Source organism: Hetaerina americana, unplaced genomic scaffold, assembly GCF_022747635.1.
Source record: "Hetaerina americana unplaced genomic scaffold, ioHetAmer1.1.p SCAF_3, whole genome shotgun sequence".
NCBI classification, from domain to species: domain Eukaryota; kingdom Metazoa; phylum Arthropoda; class Insecta; order Odonata; family Calopterygidae; genus Hetaerina; species Hetaerina americana.
Window position 1 is genome coordinate 109605454 of NW_027286874.1, and position 13131 is coordinate 109618584.

The following is a 13131-nucleotide window of genomic DNA, read 5'->3' on the forward strand; positions in this document are numbered from 1 at the left end:
GCATTGGCGTTTGTGTGAACGAAATGCGTCGAAGTGACGACAGTTTAACGGCCATATTATCGTACAGCGGACGAGACTCGGTACTAGTGCTCTTCTCGAAAAACGATATCCAAATCGCATTGAGAATGCCGATTCCACTGCGGAAATCGATTCCGGGATCTTTGTGCGAGATGCCGACGTCCACGCTACTCGCCAAACCAAATCGAACTTCCATGTCTCATTCGATTATCAATTCATGTCTTCTTCATCGTTTTCTTCGATTACTACATAGTTCCTCGGGTAGATTTAAGAAGCATGCTGCTCTTTTTGACATTTTCTACTCTCGCTTCCCGCGACGGGCGACTTCAGGATAACCGCATAAAAATGTCCTTGACGCTGATGGCCTCGAAGGCCACCTCAGAATCAATTATTATCCTGCCTACGCTCAACGATCCTTACCTGGTCTTGTTATTTACGATGTGTGTTCAAAACGTAAGGTGACTTTATATTTCAATGAAAAAATATTTATTTATTATTCAATATTCAAGTTGCCCCCCTCGAAGTAACCCTCTCTCCTCCCACAATATAATACACTTGCGCCAACGCTTTTCCGATCCTCGAAGCAATTTTGATAAGCACTTTATGGTATAGCCTTGAGATCTTCCAGCGATACAGTCTTAATCTCCTCAATCGTTGCAAATCTCTGTCCTTTAATTGGTCTCTTCAGTTTTGGGAACAGGAAAAAGTCACAGGGGGCTAAGTCCGGCGAATGTGGTGGCTGAGGCATGTTTGGGGTGTTGTTTTTGGCCAGAAAATCTCTCACAAGCAACGATGAGTGAGCAGGTGTATTATTGTGATGCAAAAGCTATGAATTGTTTTTGTACAATTCCGGAGGTTTGCTTTTCGCAAACGGCGCATGACTTCAAGGTAATGCTTCTTATTGACCGAATGACCCCAGCAGCAAGAACTCCTGATGCACTACGCTCCGGTAATGGAAGAAAACAGTGAGCAAAACCTCGACATTAGATCGAACTTTGCGTGCTTTTTTCGGCCTTGGTTCTTCTGGGCTCTTATATTGTGACGATGGGGCATTGGTTTCCACGTCATAATCCTATACCCATGATTCGTCACCAGCTATGATCCTTTTGAGCAAATCAGGGTCATCACTGACGTCATTCAACAGCTCCTGAGCGATGCTCATGCGACGGCTCTTCTGGACAAAATTACGCAGTTTCGGAGCGAACTTCACTGACATACTGTCTCATGCCCAAATCATCCGAAAAAAATTATACGAGACGAGCCAATAGACATGCCAACATCCTCAGCAAATTCTCTGATAGCGATTCGACGATTTTTCAAAACAATTTTCTTCACTGATTCAACGTTTTCGTCTGTTGCTGACGCCCTGGGGCTTCCAGAGCGAGGTTCGTCATTGACATCTCCCCGGCCATCTTGGGAGAGCTTGTACCACTTATAAAACATCTGTTTTCACTCGGATCAGACTCGCCGTGTCCCACTGTCAACATTTCAAGGGATTTGGAGCACTTTATTTCATTTTTTACAAAACATTTGATGCAAATTCTTTGATCCATTTTTTATACAGCAGAAAATCGCCGAGCTCACCAAAACACGTCGTAAATTTTTTATCTGTCAATAACAAACTAAACATGCTACATAAATGAAACTGAAAACAAATATTTGGGACTTGTATACCAACACAACAAAACAAAAATATCTAAAATCGAATGGGAATCGTCCGCAAAATTTTAAAAGTTACCTTACTTTTTAAAAACACCTCGTATGCTATTGTTCTTATCGTCCATTGTTTTCATTAGTTTGGTCGGAACGAACGCAATGATTTTGTGTGTTCTTCAATGTCGTGCTCAGCATAGATTTGCAGTAGATAACTTTCCATCTATTCTTGTATTTTTCTCAAAGTACTCTTTTACTCGGCAGTGGTCGGACCGTTATTGTTATAATCTTGGATTCTGTTTTTGTAACTCTCGCACTCGGAATCCTTCTTTCCCCCACGTGGTCGGGCCTAATATTTATTGCCGTAAATTTCACGTGCAACCGATACATCATACACAGTATTCACAGCTATTTTACGATAAGTACCTATGGTATCCAACACACATATCCTTTGATTTGTTTCTCCCTGATTCCAAGAACTGCGATTTCCATAACGTTACAAAAGAAAATAATTTTGCCCAATGACCCCTGTATTCTTCCGCTAAATCCAAAAGCAGCCCCAGGGACCGACCGATTCAGTAGAACAGGTTAAGCATCTATAGAAATACATCTAGGCAATTAAAGATAACGATTCAATGGAGCATTAGAAAAAAGAGTGATACAAATTATGTGGATTTCGGTGAACTCATTATGAAATGCGAAATTAGTGCTCTTCAAGGCGGGGGAGTGCGTGGTGGAAGAGGGGAGTGGAAAAATATGAAAAGTTAGTCGGGCACACCGGAATTCGAGGATTGAATGCCCTTTCACCTGCTGGTAGGTGACATGGAATATCATGGATGTAATTCTGCGGCTGTGGCCGACTAGAGGGTAGAAAACCATACTATGTACTATTTTGCATCTTTAGGGCCTCATGCATAGTAAATGTCCCTTCTTGCTTGTTGCTAGAATTACCCAGTCGATAGTGTTGTAGTCCTGGGGCTGGGTCAGAAGTCTCGAGCTTTGGTTTGGTTTGGCGGCGAATGGAATGGAAACCATCCAAATAATGTGACGAGTTAAATATTTAACTTAGTTGCACATTTAAGAGTATAAAATGTAACGGAAAGTAAAAAGCTGCAAGAAGAAAAGTGGAAGGGATAATATTTTGAATGCGTTCGTTTTTACAGGAAACACGAATCATTTGTATCATTGAAGTAAATGGGCAATTGAAATGAGCGCAGAAATTTCAGTGGACGCCGGAACTGAAAATTTCCGCATTAGGAGATGTTTACGTCTCCTTGAACTAATGGATTCGGACAACGGATGAGATCCATAATTGAAACCATAAAACTTCAAGGTCCAAAAGGATCCGCATGACGTTGTAAACATCACGAATGTTCTACCCACTCATTATAATCAGCGATTAAAACTTCCATTTGACTCAAGAGTCTCCCTATATGACTCGTTGCGATTAAAATGTCATTCTAGAGATTTCAGATTGCTCTCCAAGTAATCAGTGGATGTAATCGTTGGATTGTAACTGGTTATTTTGATGACAATCATTAAAGCAGCCGTACAAGACCCGCGGCTCTCGGACGGCCACGCTTGGAAATTAACGTTTCGATGTATTTTTTATGCTACAATTTGAATGGCTTAGTCGTCGTTAAAAGCGATTGAAAATGTGTTATTTAGTTAATTTATGTGCCTAATAATGTAATGAATGAAAATTAAAATGTACGGAGAATTGCCCTGCAATTTTCCAAATGCGGCTCACAAGCACGAAATATACTTTTTGCGGTTCCTTGCGGGTGTGCGGTTTAGTGACAAAGATCGTGCATCACTACGCAGGAGTGATAAATAAATGAAACCGTGTCGCACTCTTCGTCGAAGTTCAGTACAGAACTGAACACGAGAGAGTAAACAAGAGATAAAGTCGCAAGGCTCCTCTTTGAGTTCAAGTGTCTTAACGGATGAAGTTTAGAATTATAGAGAATACAATTAGAATCATAAGGGAGAGGAGGCGTCCGGGCAAGAAGGAGAAAAAAAAGAGAATGCCTGCTTTATAATGTATTTCTAAGCAGACCTTTGCAGTGTCTTGCTTGACCAGTTGGTTTGTTGCCTTGTTGTGGCGTAGCTCGTTTGCCGTTTTCTTCATTAAAAATAACTTTAAAAACTTGCTCAAATCTTTCGCTATTAATAGAATGGACATATGACTTTAATATCTAGTCCGTGCGTACTATTATTGTACGTACACGTATTAGTTGTGTGGATTGCGAAATAACTTTTGGTAACCGAGATATATATTTTAATTTTAAATTGTTTTAATTTTAAAAGCTTAACTTTTTAATATAATTACTTAACTTATAATAAAAATCCTGTCGAATTCACAGGTCGCCATTACAAGAGAGTGTTGGAGTTTCAAATGCATCTTCTTAGTTGGATAACGGGCGTATACTCGTCTTACAAGCAGAGCACAACGAAAAGGTAACTGGAATTGCTATTCTTACAATTTTCATTTATTTTCATACTATCTCGTCTTGCATGGTAATAGTGTAGCATAATGTCTACCCTAGTGATGTGAAATAAAATATATCTAAATGGCTGTACCAACTGCATATAGTAGGAATAATAGTTGTGCGTTTTTTACCAACCCCACTTAGGCTTCTTTTCCTTCCTAGAGAAATAATGCGCACTGTGGGATCTGAAACTGCCATGCATTAGTTTGCAATTGCACAGTGGATTTATATGTAAGACCTCTTAAATAATAACTAATGACGACTATTAATAGAAAAACCATCCAGGTTCTATTTGCGGAGGGAGGTGCGTCGATCAAAATGTTTGAGGATACGCGGTCCGAAACCAAATCGTAACCTTACAATGGGCAATTCACCTCGTAAAGTACAAAGCATTTTCATTGGTTTCAGGTTATCCTTGAAAGTTACCCGCGTATCCCACTTTTATTTTAATTTATTTTTTGCTTTTAGTCGGTAGATCAGTATCTTTACCTTTTCCGCATTTAATTACCGTGCCTCGGAAGTTGATACCTAATTGCCTCTAAAATATGCAAAAATAATGAATGAAAAAACAAAGTCTTCAGAATTATTTGCCAGAATATGATAAAAACATATAATAATGTGCAAAGATATGCAAAAAAAAATACCAACATATTCCTATTGAAACTCAATCAAAATATAACAAGCAAAATCTTGACACCAGTCTCAAATTGCCGACGTATACATTTTGCACATTTTACGTGTAATTTTTTTCAGTCGACGTTCAAATAGCCGCCAACGAAAAGGGTTTTTTCCGTAAGCTGCAGAATTTGTGGTTGTATGTATTTCTTTTCAGTAGTTCTTAATTTATAACGCCCAGGGGGCAGAACGTAAGTAAATTTATGGATGACGCTCGCTTTGGGCACATCCGAACTTCTAATTTGCGCATTGCTCAGCCTCTCGACGTCGGTGAGTGCGATTTTGTTTGCACATCGCCTTTGGTACATCACCATTACGGCACCGCCACTGTGGCTTCGGTGGGTCACTCGGTTGTGTACGACGGCCACCGTCGGTGTGTGCGCTCGCCGCCATGTTGTGTATCCCCCCCCTTCCTTTTCCCCCAGGGGGAGGGAGTTGGCGGGAGGGGTGCGCGCTCCGGCGGCGGGTCACTCACTCATCAACAGCCCCATTGTCCGATTGCGATGCGGCGTTTTATTTTCGGCCGGCCGGCGCCGCGGAGGACGGCGATCCGTCCATCGGCGCGTTCCCCCCCCCCCTCCCCCCGCATATTGAGAAGAGGGGATTAAGTGCTCTCGTGACCTATGAATCACGGCGCAAGAATCTCCCGTTGGACAAGGGCACGTTATTACTTGGCTCTCGAGCGGGGGAAGAGGCGGGCGTCACACCGCCATCGCTTCGCGGCTCTCGTTAGGATGCCGAGTGCACCGGGCAGCGCGTCGCGACGTGGCCCGGGGCTCGTTCCCCGGACCCCGGCGTGGGAAAAGTGCGACCCAGGACACACGTCCAAGGGTTGCGATCCGAGCTCTTGAGGCTGAGCTATTGTAATCCAGAAAGGAAGAATAAAGAATGGATAAACATATTTTTAGAGATTAATTTCGGTTTGATAAGGAACATGAATCACATCGGTCGAAATCGAAGATTGAGTGATGATTGAATTTTCTAGCCAAATCACTGACTAGTACATTTTATTTTGGGCACAACATTAAGAAATGTGATTTTTTTAAAAGTACCTGTTTTAACCATCAATGATGATGTGAGCCAAAGATATGTTGGAAACCTGAGCCGAAGGCATGTCGGGAGTGAAAGAAACAATGGAAGAAAGGGATAGGGTGCACTTAACACACGTGGTGATTGTGCACGATTGCCGGTTCCAAACAAAATTATGTAATGGCAAGGAGATATGTACGGTAAATACAGGGTTCGTCCGGAAAATAAGTGTACTGATTTTTTCCCGCCGCTCCAGGCGCGCCCAGCACCGCTCTGACGGGCTGCGATTGGAGGGGGGTATGTTGGCAAGCGACGCTGAAAAAGGCAGTCGGCTCTGAGCTGTGGTGTAGTGAGGAGCTCTGTTAACGCGAACCTCCACGCTCGACCCACGTCACGGAACGCGATGCCGAAGTTTTTGGAGCAGCGTTATTCCATCAAATTTGCGGTAAAGCTTGGGAAATCGTCTACCGAAACTGTCGGTATGATTAACCAGGCTTACGGGGAGTCAGCCATGTCCAGAAACATGATCTTTCGGTGGCACAAGATGTTCGTGGAGGGCAGAGAAGAGGTCGACGACGAACCACGGCCTGGACGCCCATCAACGACACTCACCGACGAAAATGTGCGAAAAGTTCGCGATGTACTGAACTCTGATCGTCGTCTTAGTGTTCGGATGATAGCAGAGCAGTGTAATGTGCCAAAAACAATAGTGCACGAGATTAAAAACATGTGGCGAGCGATCAAAAACATGTGGCGGCTGCATCACGACAATGCGCCGTCTCACACCGCGCTTGTCGTGTCGGACTTCTTGGCCAAGCACGGCGTGGCAACGCTGCCGCACCCGCCCTACAGCCCGGACTTGGCACCACCGGACTTCTTTCTGTTCCCGAAGATAAAGAGGAGTTTGAAAGGAACGCGATACGGGACTTTGGACGCCGTCAAAGAGGCCGTGACGACGTGTCTTCGAGAGGTTCCCGATGATGCCTTCGCGGGAGCGTTCCAGGAATGGGAACGCCGCTGGAACAAGTGTATCGACTCACAAGGGTCCTATTTTGAGGAATATTAGCTTAAGATATGTAAAAGTGTAATAATTTTTTTTCCTGAGCTCAGTACACTTATTTTCCGGACGAACCCTGTAAGGGCAGCGGTTGAATTTTTTTCCTGCGCCAATGTGTACGAATGCCTTAATGATTTCCACTGCTATATGGCCATGCATCGATCGCGGTAACACTTCAATCGGGTATTATCTGGTTAAATCATGCCTTGAGGAACCGTTAACTCTTTGCACTTTTATTAATTATTGTTACACGAAGGCCTCGTCCCTCCATCGTGATAACCACACAGTCGGGAAAAGTTTGTAATTGGCCAGTTTATTAAAACATTAGGGAATAAATGTGGAAAAAGTTGAGATTTGAGAGTAGAATCGGGGATATGATGTTGGAATCAGAAATTTGGCATTGCAATCGGTAATATGTGGTTGTGATCGGGGATTTCTTTGTACGTGCTTGTAGTTGCGATACGCGTCCGCGTCTTTGTCGTAGGCCGTCGCGCGTTCCAGCCGTGGAGAAAAGCGTAAATATTGCCTACGATCGACTTCGGTCGATCGGACCAGTGGCCCGCGATGTAATAAATGATGATCCACGGTTAAAAAATTACCTTATCAATTTCCAAACAGCTGGGAGACAAAGTCTTGAAAAATAACGCAATTGTCGTTAGGAAATTCGAGAAATAGTCGGTAATGAGAATTTAGGAAATGAGTGGTTACTCTGTGGATATCTGATATTTCCTTGGAGTTATTTTTGAAACTACGGAGGTAAGTGCGTGAGTAAATATTGAAAAATATTTTATAGGCTCGGTTTCACCTCGCACAAACTGAGTTAAAATGAACATTTTTGTTCTAATCCAAGGAATTTCATCGCGGACTCCTCAAAATTATTCATTGCAATCAATCCGAAGGTTCGTTTTTAATAGACGAGGATAGAGCTCGGCTCGAACTTAGCTCTTAGGCTTGTGAAATCTAATCATAATGGTAGCGGGTCTGATTACTTTTCCCGTGCCTCCTCTCTCTGTGGCAGAAGTTCGAGAAACCATTGAATCGCATTGCTTTCTTAAATATAATAGTCCAATATCATCATCATCATCACCCGGGAACCTCCGCTCGGTAGCCGAACATAGTATTCACTAGAATACCATTCCCCTTCCCTCCCACACTACGTGGGCATACAGTTCCCTTTTGTGTCAGGTGTTCAAGGTGGCTGGAAGGTCGTTTTGGCACTAGTATTGCAGCCGAATTCGCGGTACGCGGCGGAACACTCTGGCTGAAAGGAGTTGGCAGGGACGTTGCACGTTCCGTGGCGACGTGCCCTCGCCTTTTAATGTTGCTCAACGGGTGAAGAACGGCCTCCACGACCGCTTTTCGCGTATGTTTTGGCCATAAATCGTCGGGGGACGTTCCTTGACCGAGTGGAAGAGAGTCACACTTGAACTAAATGGAAAAATTTAGCGATGAGTGAGAGCGATGTAGCTCTAAAGGAAGTCATCGCATTATCGAGATGACGGGAATGTATGGCGAGGAAATGTTAGGTCCGGGGGGGGGTGCGGACCTTGATCATAAATAGGAATTCAAGGTGTTTTACTTAGTGGTCAGTCGAGAGCCACCAAAACCTTAAATTGTGAGGGGGTTCACTTTAGCATTATCATCAATGTATTAATTCGCGAATACAGTTCTCGTTTTCAAAAGGTGTCGAATGTTATGCTTGACACCGAAAGATAAAAATAAAATAACATGGAGCAAAATGCAGAGAGGAAAGATGCTCGGTTGCGAGACAAGTCCACGAGTAAACGGAAATAGTTGCGCCATCTGAGTAATACTTGACCGGTTAAGTAATTATATCAGTGCATGTTGGTAATCATTTCGCTGTCATCATCGGTGTTCATCAGTTAAAACATTTGCTTGGAACTGGCCTCCAGTCGATATTCTTCCTTTAGGCTCCAATTCAATCAATGTCTTCATGTCTCCATGTGCGCTCCAATCGTTGTGCGCGGTCCGATATCATTACCACTCTTAATGCGATGCGAAATCCCACTACTTCACCAAGTTTCTCGTTTTTTGTGTGTTGGCAACACTTTTACCAGCGCTCCAGGTAGTGCCTTCAGCTCGCTGCGACCTGAAGACTTTAGTTGAACGCTGACGAAACTGTTGCCACGAAAGCAAAGAACGAACCGAAGACATTTCAGCCTTCGCAATCGGAACTCCGTGGAAACCTTCTCCGCAACTCTTTATGTAATGTACTCCTTCCTCATCTTGAATAAGTAATTTTTGCGATTATTGACTCCGTTTGATATGGAAACTATGGAATCGTTTTCTTTAATCATTACAATCTTGCTCTTTGTGTTACTTGGCGTTTTGTATCAAACTCATTAAGTTTCTTCGTCGTAATCTTCTGAAAGTATGTGTTTTAATATCCGAGTATAGCAAGGATTTCGAGAGGAATTTGAAAGTTCAAACGGCTTTTAATCGTACTACCGTGATTCATATCGTCTTGTGATGATCTTGACCTCGATAACCCTCAAAAGAGATTGAAATTTGAACGGAGAATCGATGTATGAGTGAACTCATCTCAACACTCTGGTGTGAAGCTAATTTAATTAGAATCTTCAGTAAAAAAGATCTATTTTCTCTCGTTAATTACCTGAAAGTGAATGGCTAATTATGGTAAGGCGCATTAAACAACAGAATTGTTCATATTTTTATGAGTTAATTCTTTTTCTCATTACGAAAATATTTTAGTATGAGAAAAACAAAATTTAAACTTTTCCGCAGATTTATTTGTACTGACCTGTCTTGTGCCTGAAGATGGTTCGATGAAATGAAACGCGTTGCACGTTACAAATGAATCTGTGGAAAAGTGCAAATTTTGTTTTCCTCATAATGACGAACTTCCACTTCATCTCGCCTGAATCTGTTGAAAATATTTTAGGTAATAAACGAATCTTCTTCGTTTTAAATATTATGAGACCGTTTATTGTCGACTGAATTCGTGCTACTAATAATAGATCCGTAAGTAAATATTATTTATCATTTCTGGTTACGTCTGGGTTGAAAATATAAACAGCAACAGTAAGCTCAGGACTTCAAACGTTATGATTTCAAGTTTAAATTTATTTAGTAGTGTCTTTACCCATGGTATAAAGCCAAAATAACGTCCTTGCCTGCCAACCAATAGGTAATTAGTTCGATTCCCGCGTAGGTGTATTTTCCTCCACTTATAGCTTGAATGATTTTAAGTGTCCTTAATGTGATTTATAGTGGTTCGATTATAGAAGGGACTATAAAGTCTCATCAATCTCGCCCCATTCAAATCGTTAAATGAATAAATAATACATAATAAAATGTATAAACGAATGTTATTGTTGCTTATTCAAATAGAAGCTTTCAAATCACGAGGCATTTAAGTAAAATTAAAACGTGGTATTTGTAAAACAGTTTAGAAGTACTTGGTTGAGATTCGATTCTTTTGATTGCTGGAAAATATTTTAAAGTACACAAAGTATTCATTAAAAAACCATCAACACAGTAATCAACCCGAAGGTCTGTTTGGTAGGTGATGGTAGAGTTAACCCAGTACTAAGCCCTATATGGCGTGTGAAATTCACACATCAGGGTAGGGGGGCCAGTTCCTTTCCCTGTGCCGGTTATGGTTTCCCAGGAAGATCTGGTACCCCAAAAATAACATAGCTTGGGTGGAGCTGCAGGTGCCCAGAGAGGCTTGCCCGGGAATCGAACCCGGGACCCTCCGGTCCCTCCAACGCTCTACCCCCTGGACTACCGTGACTCAAAGTATTCATTAATGAAAACAAAAATGTACTGTTATCCCTGTAATAATTCACGCGAGCTCTGCTGTAAATGGGTGTTTGCGAAAAGGGATAGTTTTAATAATTCCACTTCTTAGGAGCCGCTGGTGCGCGGTAGAGTTCGGAAGCAGAATGGCGGGCGCGCCGTCATTGCCTGGGGTGCCCTCGAGGTTGAAACACATGAGGACCACCACGCAGCGGCGGCGCTTTTGATCCGATTCGAATGGCTCTTCGATTCTCTTCATGTGCGGGTCTCTTGTCGAGACGCTTTCGTTTCGAATGTCGAAGAGGAAATAGTGCAAAGTGTGCTAATTTACCCGATGACTCGGAATGCTCGTTTAAAGTATCAGAGATATACATACATGTATAACCCTGAGCATTTGTTATTTCTCAATATTATTTTGGGCCATTCCTGTTATAATTAGATAAAACGTTGTGAAATTCAATTAAATGTCGAGAGAATCAGTTGATGCATATGGGGCTGGATGCCAGGCGCTCTCCCATGACTGGAGTTCATTTGGCATCGGAAGCAGCAGCTCTCTCACAAGGGATACGCGGGCCTCCCTTTTGACTCAAGGAGAGAGGGACACGATGATGTTTCCACCTTCAAACGGAAGAGACGGCGGCACACAGCGATTAGTTTCACTCTCCAAGATAGAAATTCAAGAATTTTACGCCCTCTTTCAGTCAGATAAAAAAAAACCAGAAGACGCTTCATTTTTGCGTCACATTTCATTTCTAGGTCGAAAACTTCTCGTTTGTGACACTTTCAATGCGGGCTCGGTGTTTACTTTTTACTGGATAAATGGTACATATGATAGCCAAGCGGCGTAGTAATTTATCATAGAATTGTTAAAAACGACACTACTCACGAACGGTTTCCTCCTGCCGAAACATTGCGAACATGCGGCGAAGAATATCGCGGGAAATGTGACATCAGCGTGCGCCTTCGTCCCGAAAATTATGCGACGGGAGATGAAGTTTTCTCGGGTCTTCCACCGAGTCAGGGGTTCCATGTTGATTTTAATGGGCCAATATGGAACCCCTGACCCGGTTGATGACCCGAGAAAACGTCTTCATCAAGCAAATACGCCGGGAAAGCACCGGATCTTACTTTGCAACGGTACCTTCACCGTTTCAACCCGGTCCCTTGCGACCTTTTGCAGGTAATTTAATGCGAGTTTGTTGTGTTTATCGCGATGATTTCAAGTTTCTACACAGGTCGTGTTACTCTGGCGAGGTTGGTGCCCTCACATTGACTTATTTCTTATAGCATTTTTTCGTACACGGACTGAGATATGAAGTCCCCCACCAACTTGAGTGTGATTGATATATGAGACTTGAGTTGAATATCATTGGGAATTTATGCCACGTGGCTTAGAGCAGTGGATAGTATTTCATAATTTAGAAAAATTTCAATCATGGTTCTAGGATTAAGTGCAATTTTAGATGACGGTGGAATTAAACTGCTAAGTACATCATTGGACTGCGAACGCCTGAGCGAGTGGAAACGGGGGCAGGTGGAATTGAAACTACCTCCTCCACAGCATTGCGTTCGCTCAAAGAGCGTTGATTGTTTTGTCTTTTATTTCGCAATTTTAATATTCTAGCGCGAAATCAACGCAGTCGCCTCTGGAACCTAAAAAAATAAACACTACTCACGCGAACACTGTGCATCACTCAAACTGCATCCTCAACTCTCATTCTCTTCTTCGAGTGAAATTAACGACCCGTATTTTCAAACAACGCCCGAGGGTCCATCGCAAAAATATTGATCCCTTTTATTTTTTTAATAAACCGGGAAAACCCTGAATAATGCAAAGACTTTTCCATTAGAACTTTTTCGAAGAAAATCGTCTCTCAAGGAATTCGCTTGGCACGAATTGCGATCGCTTGTCTTCCCTCGGCGTTCCCTTGTCTCTCCTGCACTCCTTCGATTAGTTGATCCTAAGGGAAAGCGGGTCCCGGGAGCGGGGGGTCTGCAAATGGCCCCCCGGCCCTTTTCAGGGGACCACCACCGACTAGACTGCTCTCTCTCTCTCTCTCCATTCTCCCCCTCGCTCCCCCACCCTCACCGCACGCCTCCTCCTCGCCAACCCTTTCTCTCGGATTGTGCGGGCGGTTTCGGAGCGGCTGCTGGAGTAGGCGGAGTCGTGGAGATCCGCTGGATGCGCCCCTGCCCCCCGGGCCGGCCCTGGGCGTCCATTGGAAGCTTAGTCGGGATGCGGGGAGGGAAGAAAGTTAGGAGGTTGGTGCGCCAAAACCTGGGAAGGGCGGTGAAAGAAAGTCGGTGCGTGTCTGAGAGAGAGAGAGAGGGACGGAAATAGCAGGGCATTATAGCTTCCCCGGCTGTTTCTCTAAGGCTCCGCTAGGGAGCACCCGCAGCGGTGGCACATGTGGAGGTGGTCGG

The 13131-nt window shown here is 43.4% G+C and overlaps 1 long non-coding RNA gene across 1 annotated transcript in view; it reads left to right on the plus strand.

Annotated features, from left to right (window-relative positions):
* The window catches only part of LOC139690889 (uncharacterized), a 216718-nt gene that overhangs the window by 103004 nt on the left and 100583 nt on the right, over positions 1-13131 (plus strand). The window contains exon 2 of the long non-coding RNA XR_011701521.1: positions 4038-4131. This is a non-coding gene — a long non-coding RNA (uncharacterized lncRNA). The remainder of the gene's footprint in view (positions 1-4037; positions 4132-13131) is intronic.